At 45.3% G+C, this 15,630-nt stretch overlaps 1 protein-coding gene across 1 annotated transcript in view; it reads left to right on the forward strand.

Moving 5' to 3' along the window:
- The window catches only part of LOC116952108 (piezo-type mechanosensitive ion channel component 2-like), a 154,005-nt gene that overhangs the window by 736 nt on the left and 137,639 nt on the right, over window positions 1-15,630 (forward strand). The window lies entirely within an intron of this gene.

The raw sequence follows: 15,630 nt of genomic DNA on the forward strand, positions 1-15,630 counted from the left end.
CCTCGCCTGGTATACAGGGGGTCGTGGGTTTGATCCCGACCCTTACGCCTACTGTATATTTGGAGTTTGCGTGTCTCTCTCATCATCATAATCATCACGGTGGCTAGGAGATGTTAACTACCTCGCCTGGTATACAGGGGGTCGTGGGTTTGATCCCGACCCTTACGCCTACTGTATATTTGGAGTTTGCGTGTCTCTCTCATCATCATAATCATCACGGTGGCTAGGAGATGTTAACTACCTCGCCTGGTATACAGGGGGTCGTGGGTTTGATCCCGACCCTTACGCCTACTGTATATTTGGAGTTTGCGTGTCTCTCTCATCATCATAATCATCACGGTGGCTAGGAGATGTTAACTACCTCGCCTGGTATACAGGGGGTCGTGGGTTTGATCCCGACCCTTACGCCTGCTGTATATTTGGAGTTTGCGTGTCTCTCTCTCTCTCCCCGCGGCCGCGTGGATTTATCTTTGGGTCCTCCGGTTTTTCCCTCCACATTTAGTATCGAAATGCGTACAGAGTATTGGGTTGCGATGAATGTCCACTTGGTACGTCACTTCGCTGATTTGTGTTGAAAAATAGCTATGTAGCTCAGTATGCCTTAGCTAGTAAAATACAAATAGTTTAGTTTAGTTTGAACGTGCCCTGTGAGGCTGACAGCACGTGTAGTGTTTTCTGGTTCATACACCCGGCATTACATGGGCCTCTCTGATGGCATCGCACAGTAACACCACACACATTACACAACACCACACCACGTTACACAACACCACACACATTACAGAACACCACACATTACACAACACCACACCACACACATTACACAACACCACACCACGTTACACAACACCACACACATTACACAATACCACATCACATTACACAACACCACACACATTACACAACACCACACATTACACAACACCACACCACGTTACACAATACCACACACATTACACAACACCACACCACATTACACAACACCACAGTACGTTACACAACACCACACCACGTTACACAACACCACACCACGTTACACAACACCACACACATTACACAACACCACACACGTTACACAACACCACACCACGTTACACAACACCACACACATTACACAAAACCACACCACACACGTTACACAACACCACACCATGTTACACAACACCACACACATTACACAACACCACACCACAAATTACACAACACCACACACATTACACAACACCACACACATTACACAACACCACACCACACACATTACACAACACCACACATTACACAACACCACACACATTACACAACACCACACCACGTTACACAACACCACACACATCACACATCAGCACACCACGTTACACAACACCACACACTTTACACAACACCACACACATTACACAACACCACACACATTACACAACACCACACCACGTTACACAACACCACACCACACACATTACACAACCCCACACACATTACACAACACCACACCATGTTACACAACACCACACACATTACACACCACCACACATTACACAACACCACACACATTACACAACACCACACGTTACACAACACCACACACATTACACAACACCACACCACGTTACACAATACCACACACATTGCACAACACCACACCACGTTACACAACACCACACACATTACACAACACCAAACCACGTTACACAACACCACACCACGTTACACAACACCACACCACGTTACACAACACCACACATTACACAACACCACACCACGTTACACAACACCACACACATTACACAACACCACACCACACACATTACACAACACCACACCACACACATTACACAACACCACACCACATTACACAACATCACACCACGTTACACAATACCACACACATTACACAACACCACACCACATTACACAACACCACACTATGTTACACAACACCACACCATGTTACACAACACCACACACATTACACAACACCACACACATTACACAACACCACACATTACACAACACCACACCACGTTACACAACACCACACACATTACACACCACCACACGTTGCACAACACCACACACATTGCACAACACCACACCACATTACACAACACCACACACATTACACAACACCACACCACGTTACACAACACCACACACATTACACAACACCACACCACGTTACACAACACCACACACATTACACCACACCACACACATTACACAACACCACACACTTTACACAACACCACACACATTACACCACACTGCACACATTACACAACACCACACACATCACACAACACCACACCACACACATTACACAACACCACACACTTTACACAACACCACACGCATTACACAACACCACACACATTACACAACACCACACCACACACTTTACTCAACACCACACACTTTACACAACACCACACACATTACACAACACCACACCACGTTACACAACACCACACACATCACACATCAGCACACCACGTTACACAACACCACACACATTACTCAAAACCACACACATTACACAACACCACACACATTACACAACACCACACCACGTTACACAACACCACACCACACACATTACACAACACCACACACATTACACAACACCACACCACGTTACACAACCCCACACACATTACACAACACCACACACATTACACAACACCACACCACGTTACACAACACCACACACATTACACAACACCACACCACGTTACACAACACCACACACATTACACACCACCACACATTACACAACACCACACCACGTTACACAACACCACACCACGTTACACAACACCACACACATTACACAATACCAAACCACGTTACACAATACCACACACACATTACACAACACCACACCACGTTACACAACACCACACACATTACACAACACCACACCACGTTACACAACACCACACACATTACACAACACCACACACATTACACAACACCACACACGTTACACAACACCACACACATTACACCACACCACACACATTACACAACACTACACCACACACATTACACAACACCACACACATTACCAACACCACACACATTACACAACACACACTTTACACAACACCACACACTTTACACAACACCACACACATTACACAACACCACACCACGTTACACAACACCACACACATTACACAACACCACACCACGTTACACAACACCACACACATTACACCACACCACACACATTACACAACACCACACACATTACACAACACCACACCACACACGTTACACAATACCACACACATTACACAACACCACACACTTTACACAACACCACACACATCACACATCAGCACACCACGTTACACAACACCACACACATTACACAACACCACATTACACAACACCACACCACACATTACACAATACCACACACATTACACAACACCACACCACGTTACCCAACACCACACACATCACACATCAGCACACCACGTTACACAACACCACACACATTACACAACACCACACCACATTACACAACACCACACCACGTTAAACAACACCACACACATCACACACCACCACACATTACACAACACCACACCACGTTACGCAACACCACACACATTACACAACACCACACGTTACACAACACCACACACATTACACAACACCACACGTTACACAACACCACACACATTACACAACACCACACCACGTTACACAATACCACACACATTACACAACACCACACACTTTACACAACACCACACACATTACACCACACTGCACACATTACACAACACCACACACTTTACACAACACCACACGCATTACACAACACCACACACATTACACAACACCACACCACACACTTTACTCAACACCACACACTTTACACAACACCACACACATTACACAACACCACACCACGTTACACAACACCACACACATCACACATCAGCACACCACGTTACACAACACCACACACATTACTCAAAACCACACACATTACACAACACCACACACATTACACAACACCACACCACGTTACACAACACCACACCACACACGTTACACAACACCACACACATTACACAACACCACACCACGTTACACAACCCCACACACATTACACAACACCACACACATTACACAACACCACACACATTACACAACACCACACCACATTACACAACACCACACCACGTTACACAACACCACACACATTACACAACACCACACCACGTTACACAACACCACACCACGTTACACAACACCACACACATTACACAACACCACACACATTACACAACACCACACATTACACAACACCACACCACGTTACACAACACCACACATTACACACCACCACACGTTACACAACACCACACACATTGCACAACACCACACCACGTTACACAACACCACACACATTACACAACACCACACCACGTTACACAACACCACACCACGTTACACAACACCACACACATTACACAACACCACACCACGTTACACAACACCACACACATTACACAACACCACACACTTTACACAACACCGCACACATTACACCACACTGCACACATTACACAACACCACACACATCACACAACACCACACCACACACATTACACAAGACCACACACATTACACAACACCACACACTTTACACAACACCACACACATTACACAACACCACACCACACACATTACACAACACCACACCACACACTGTGCTCAACACCACAAACTTTACACAACACCACACCACATTATACAACACCACACCACGTTACACAACACCACACACATCACACATCAGCACACCACGTTACACAACACCACACACATTACACAACACCACACACATTACACAACACCACACCACGTTACACAACACCACACCACACACATTACACAACACCACACACATTACACAACACCACACACGTTACACAACACCACACACATTACACAACACCACACCACATTACACAATACCACACACATTACACAACACCACACCACGTTACACAACACCACACACATTACACAACACGACACCACGTTACACAACACCACACACATTACACAATACCAAACCACGTTACACAATACCACACACATTACACAACACCACACCACGTTACACAACACCACACACATTACACAACACCACACCATGTTACACAACACCACACACATTACACAACACCACACACATTACACAACACCACACACGTTACACAACACCACACACATTACACCACACCACACACATTACACAACACTACACCACACACATTACACAACACCACACACATTACCAACACCACACACATTACACAACACACACTTTACACAACACCACACACTTTACACAACACCACACACATTACACAACACCACACCACGTTACACAACACCACACACATTACACAATACCACACCACGTTACACAACACCACACACATTACACAACACCACACCACGTTACACAACACCACACACATTACACCACACCACACACATTACACAACACCACACACATTACACAACACCACACCACACACGTTACACAATACCACACACATTACACAACACCACACACTTTACACAACACCACACACATCACACATCAGCACACCACGTTACACAACACCACACACATTACACAACACCACATTACACAACACCACACCACACATTACACAATACCACACACATTACACAACACCACACCACGTTACACAACACCACACACATTACACAACACCACACACATTACTCAAAACCACACACATTACACAACACCACACACATTACACAACACCACACCACGTTACACAACACCACACCACACACATTACACAACACCACACACATTACACAACACCACACCACGTTACACAACCCCACACACATTACACAACACCACACACATTACACAACACCACACCACGTTACACAACACCACACACATTACACAACACCACACCACGTTACACAACACCACACACATTACACCACACCACACACATTACACAACACCACACATTACACAACACCACACCACGTTACACAACACCACACACATTACACACCACCACACGTTACACAACAACACACACATTGCACAACACCACACCACGTTACACAACACCACACACATTACACAACACCACACCACGTTACACAACACCACACACATTACACAACACCACACCACGTTACACAACACCACACATATTACACCACACCACACACATTACACAACACCACACACTTTACACAACACCACACACATTACACCACACCGCACACATTACACAACACCACACACATCACACAACACCACACCACACACATTACACAACACCACACACTTTACACAACACCACACCACACACTTTACTCAACACCACACACTTTACACAACACCACACACATTACACAACACCACACCACGTTACACAACACCACACACATTACACAACACCACACACATTACACAACACCACACCACGTTACACAACACCACACCACACACATTACACAACACCACACACATTACACAACACCACACCACGTTACACAACCCCACACACATTACACAACACCACACACATTACACAACACCACACCACGTTACACAACACCACACACATTACACAACACCACACCACGTTACACAACACCACACACATTACACACCACCACACATTACACAACACCACACCACGTTACACAACACCACACACATTACACAACACCACACCACGTTACACAATACCACACACATTGCACAACACCACACCACGTTACACAACACCACACACATTACACAACACCAAACCACGTTACACAACACCACACCACGTTACACAACACCACACCACGTTACACAACACCACACATTACACAACACCACACCACGTTACACAACACCACACACATTACACAACACCACACCACACACATTACACAACACCACACCACACACATTACACAACACCACACCACATTACACAACATCACACCACGTTACACAATACCACACACATTACACAACACCACACCACATTACACAACACCACACTATGTTACACAACACCACACCATGTTACACAACACCACACACATTACACAACACCACACACATTACACAACACCACACATTACACAACACCACACCACGTTACACAACACCACACACATTACACACCACCACACGTTGCACAACACCACACACATTGCACAACACCACACCACATTACACAACACCACACACATTACACAACACCACACCACGTTACACAACACCACACACATTACACAACACCACACCACGTTACACAACACCACACACATTACACCACACCACACACATTACACAACACCACACACTTTACACAACACCACACACATTACACCACACTGCACACATTACACAACACCACACACATCACACAACACCACACCACACACATTACACAACACCACACACTTTACACAACACCACACGCATTACACAACACCACACACATTACACAACACCACACCACACACTTTACTCAACACCACACACTTTACACAACACCACACACATTACACAACACCACACCACGTTACACAACACCACACACATCACACATCAGCACACCACGTTACACAACACCACACACATTACTCAAAACCACACACATTACACAACACCACACACATTACACAACACCACACCACGTTACACAACACCACACCACACACATTACACAACACCACACACATTACACAACACCACACCACGTTACACAACCCCACACACATTACACAACACCACACACATTACACAACACCACACCACGTTACACAACACCACACACATTACACAACACCACACCACGTTACACAACACCACACACATTACACACCACCACACATTACACAACACCACACCACGTTACACAACACCACACCACGTTACACAACACCACACACATTACACAATACCAAACCACGTTACACAATACCACACACATTACACAACACCACACCACGTTACACAACACCACACACATTACACAACACCACACCACGTTACACAACACCACACACATTACACAACACCACACACATTACACAACACCACACACGTTACACAACACCACACACATTACACCACACCACACACATTACACAACACTACACCACACACATTACACAACACCACACACATTACCAACACCACACACATTACACAACACACACTTTACACAACACCACACACTTTACACAACACCACACACATTACACAACACCACACCACGTTACACAACACCACACACATTACACAACACCACACCACGTTACACAACACCACACACATTACACCACACCACACACATTACACAACACCACACACATTACACAACACCACACCACACACGTTACACAATACCACACACATTACACAACACCACACACTTTACACAACACCACACACATCACACATCAGCACACCACGTTACACAACACCACACGCATTACACAACACCACATTACACAACACCACACCACACATTACACAATACCACACACATTACACAACACCACACCACGTTACCCAACACCACACACATCACACATCAGCACACCACGTTACACAACACCACACACATTACACAACACCACACCACATTACACAACACCACACCACGTTAAACAACACCACACACATCACACACCACCACACATTACACAACACCACACCACGTTACGCAACACCACACACATTACACAACACCACACGTTACACAACACCACACACATTACACAACACCACACGTTACACAACACCACACACATTACACAACACCACACCACGTTACACAATACCACACACATTACACAACACCACACACTTTACACAACACCACACACATTACACCACACTGCACACATTACACAACACCACACACTTTACACAACACCACACGCATTACACAACACCACACACATTACACAACACCACACCACACACTTTACTCAACACCACACACTTTACACAACACCACACACATTACACAACACCACACCACGTTACACAACACCACACACATCACACATCAGCACACCACGTTACACAACACCACACACATTACTCAAAACCACACACATTACACAACACCACACACATTACACAACACCACACCACGTTACACAACACCACACCACACACGTTACACAACACCACACACATTACACAACACCACACCACGTTACACAACCCCACACACATTACACAACACCACACACATTACACAACACCACACCACGTTACACAACACCACACACATTACACAACACCACACCACGTTACACAACACCACACACATTACACAACACCACACACGTTACACAATACCACACACATTACACAACACCACACACATTACACAACACCACACCACATTACACAACACCACACCACGTTACACAACACCACACACATTACACAACACCACACCACGTTACACAACACCACACCACGTTACACAACACCACACACATTACACAACACCACACACATTACACAACACCACACATTACACAACACCACACCACGTTACACAACACCACACATTACACACCACCACACGTTACACAACACCACACACATTGCACAACACCACACCACGTTACACAACACCACACACATTACACAACACCACACCACGTTACACAACACCACACCACGTTACACAACACCACACACATTACACAACACCACACCACGTTACACAACACCACACACATTACACAACACCACACACTTTACACAACACCGCACACATTACACCACACTGCACACATTACACAACACCACACACATCACACAACACCACACCACACACATTACACAAGACCACACACATTACACAACACCACACACTTTACACAACACCACACACATTACACAACACCACACCACACACATTACACAACACCACACCACACACTGTGCTCAACACCACAAACTTTACACAACACCACACCACATTATACAACACCACACCACGTTACACAACACCACACACATCACACATCAGCACACCACGTTACACAACACCACACACATTACACAACACCACACACATTACACAACACCACACCACGTTACACAACACCACACCACACACATTACACAACACCACACACATTACACAACACCACACACGTTACACAACACCACACACATTACACAACACCACACCACATTACACAATACCACACACATTACACAACACCACACCACGTTACACAACACCACACACATTACACAACACGACACCACGTTACACAACACCACACACATTACACAATACCAAACCACGTTACACAATACCACACACATTACACAACACCACACCACGTTACACAACACCACACACATTACACAACACCACACCATGTTACACAACACCACACACATTACACAACACCACACACATTACACAACACCACACACGTTACACAACACCACACACATTACACCACACCACACACATTACACAACACTACACCACACACATTACACAACACCACACACATTACCAACACCACACACATTACACAACACACACTTTACACAACACCACACACTTTACACAACACCACACACATTACACAACACCACACCACGTTACACAACACCACACACATTACACAATACCACACCACGTTACACAACACCACACACATTACACAACACCACACCACGTTACACAACACCACACACATTACACCACACCACACACATTACACAACACCACACACATTACACAACACCACACCACACACGTTACACAATACCACACACATTACACAACACCACACACTTTACACAACACCACACACATCACACATCAGCACACCACGTTACACAACACCACACACATTACACAACACCACATTACACAACACCACACCACACATTACACAATACCACACACATTACACAACACCACACCACGTTACACAACACCACACACATTACACAACACCACACACATTACTCAAAACCACACACATTACACAACACCACACACATTACACAACACCACACCACGTTACACAACACCACACCACACACATTACACAACACCACACACATTACACAACACCACACCACGTTACACAACCCCACACACATTACACAACACCACACACATTACACAACACCACACCACGTTACACAACACCACACACATTACACAACACCACACCACGTTACACAACACCACACACATTACACCACACCACACACATTACACAACACCACACATTACACAACACCACACCACGTTACACAACACCACACACATTACACACCACCACACGTTACACAACAACACACACATTGCACAACACCACACCACGTTACACAACACCACACACATTACACAACACCACACCACGTTACACAACACCACACACATTACACAACACCACACCACGTTACACAACACCACACACATTACACCACACCACACACATTACACAACACCACACACTTTACACAACACCACACACATTACACCACACCGCACACATTACACAACACCACACACATCACACAACACCACACCACACACATTACACAACACCACACACTTTACACAACACCACACGCATTACACAACACCACACACATTACACAACACCACACCACACACTTTACTCAACACCACACACTTTACACAACACCACACACATTACACAACACCACACCACGTTACACAACACCACACACATCACACATCAGCACACCACGTTACACAACACCACACACATTACACAACACCACACACATTACACAACACCACACCACGTTACACAACACCACACCACACACATTACACAACACCACACACATTACACAACACCACACCACGTTACACAACCCCACACACATTACACAACACCACACACATTACACAACACCACACCACGTTACACAACACCACACACATTACACAACACCACACCACGTTACACAACACCACACACATTACACACCACCACACATTACACAACACCACACCACGTTACACAACACCACACACATTACACAACACCACACGTTACACAACACCATACACATTACACAACACCACACGTTACACAACACCACACACATTACACAACACCACACCACGTTACACAACACCACACACATTACACAACACCACACCACGTTACACAACACCACACCACGTTACACAACACCACACCACGTTACACAACACCACACACATTACACAACACCACACACATTACACAACACCACACCACGTTACACAACACCACACACATTACACAACACCACATTACACAACACCACACCACACACATTACACAACACCACACCACATTACACAACACCACACCACGTTACACAATACCACACACATTACACAACACCACACCACGTTACACAACACCACACCACGTTACACAACACCACACTACGTTACACAACACCACACCATGTTACACAACACCACACACATTACACAACACCACACACATTACACAACACCACACATTACACAACACCACACCACGTTACACAACACCACACATTACACACCACCACACGTTACACAACACCACACACATTGCACAACACCACACCACGTTACACAACACCACACACATTACACAACACCACACCACGTTACACAACACCACACCACGTTACACAACACCACACACATTACACAACACCACACCACGTTACACAACACCACACACATTACACAACACCACACACTTTACACAACACCGCACACATTACACCACACTGCACACATTACACAACACCACACACATCACACAACACCACACCACACACATTACACAAGACCACACACATTACACAACACCACACACTTTACACAACACCACACACATTACACAACACCACACCACACACATTACACAACACCACACCACACACTGTGCTCAACACCACAAACTTTACACAACACCACACCACATTATACAACACCACACACATCACACATCAGCACACCACGTTACACAACACCACACACATTACACAACACCACACACATTACACAACACCACACCACGTTACACAACACCACACCACACACATTACACAACACCACACACATTACACAACACCACACACGTTACACAACACCACACACATTACACAACACCACACCACATTACACAATACCACACACATTACACAACACCACACCACGTTACACAACACCACACACATTACACAACACGACACCACGTTACACAACACCACACACATTACACAATACCAAACCACGTTACACAATACCACACACATTACACAACACCACACCACGTTACACAACACCACACACATTACACAACACCACACCATGTTACACAACACCACACACATTACACAACACCACACACATTACACAACACCACACACGTTACACAACACCACACACATTACACCACACCACACACATTACACAACACTACACCACACACATTACACAACACCCCACACATTACCAACACCACACACATTACACAACACACACTTTACACAACACCACACACTTTACACAACACCACACACATTACACAACACCACACCACGTTACACAACACCACACACATTACACAATACCACACCACGTTACACAACACCACACACATTACACAACACCACACCACGTTACACAACACCACACACATTACACCACACCACACACATTACACAACACCACACACATTACACAACACCACACCACACACGTTACACAATACCACACACATTACACAACACCACACACTTTACACAACACCACACACATCACACATCAGCACACCACGTTACACAACACCACACACATTACACAACACCACATTACACAACACCACACCACACATTACACAATACCACACACATTACACAACACCACACCACGTTACACAACACCACACACATTACACAACACCACACACATTACTCAAAACCACACACATTACACAACACCACACACATTACACAACACCACACCACGTTACACAACACCACACCACACACATTACACAACACCACACACATTACACAACACCACACCACGTTACACAACCCCACACACATTACACAACACCACACACATTACACAACACCACACCACGTTACACAACACCACACACATTACACAACACCACACCACGTTACACAACACCACACACATTACACCACACCACACACATTACACAACACCACACATTACACAACACCACACCACGTTACACAACACCACACACATTACACACCACCACACGTTACACAACAACACACACATTGCACAACACCACACCACGTTACACAACACCACACACATTACACAACACCACACCACGTTACACAACACCACACACATTACACAACACCACACCACGTTACACAACACCACACACATTACACCACACCACACACATTACACAACACCACACACTTTACACAACACCACACACATTACACCACACCGCACACATTACACAACACCACACACATCACACAACACCACACCACACACATTACACAACACCACACACTTTACACAACACCACACGCATTACACAACACCACACACATTACACAACACCACACCACACACTTTACTCAACACCACACACTTTACACAACACCACACACATTACACAACACCACACCACGTTACACAACACCACACACATCACACATCAGCACACCACGTTACACAACACCACACACATTACACAACACCACACACATTACACAACACCACACCACGTTACACAACACCACACCACACACATTACACAACACCACACACATTACACAACACCACACCACGTTACACAACCCCACACACATTACACAACACCACACACATTACACAACACCACACCACGTTACACAACACCACACACATTACACAACACCACACCACGTTACACAACACCACACACATTACACACCACCACACATTACACAACACCACACCACGTTACACAACACCACACACATTACACAACACCACACGTTACACAACACCATACACATTACACAACACCACACGTTACACAACACCACACACATTACACAACACCACACCACGTTACACAACACCACACACATTACACAACACCACACCACGTTACACAACACCACACCACGTTACACAACACCACACCACGTTACACAACACCACACACATTACACAACACCACACACATTACACAACACCACACCACGTTACACAACACCACACACATTACACAACACCACATTACACAACACCACACCACACACATTACACAACACCACACCACATTACACAACACCACACCACGTTACACAATACCACACACATTACACAACACCACACCACGTTACACAACACCACACCACGTTACACAACACCACACTACGTTACACAACACCACACCATGTTACACAACACCACACACATTACACAACACCACACACATTACACAACACCACACATTACACAACACCACACCACGTTGCACAACACCACACACATTACACAC

This window comes from Petromyzon marinus, chromosome 45 (assembly GCF_048934315.1).
Source record: "Petromyzon marinus isolate PM22_M1 ecotype Great Lakes invasive population chromosome 45, UKy_Petmar_22M1.pri1.0, whole genome shotgun sequence".
Lineage (NCBI taxonomy): Eukaryota > Metazoa > Chordata > Hyperoartia > Petromyzontiformes > Petromyzontidae > Petromyzon > Petromyzon marinus.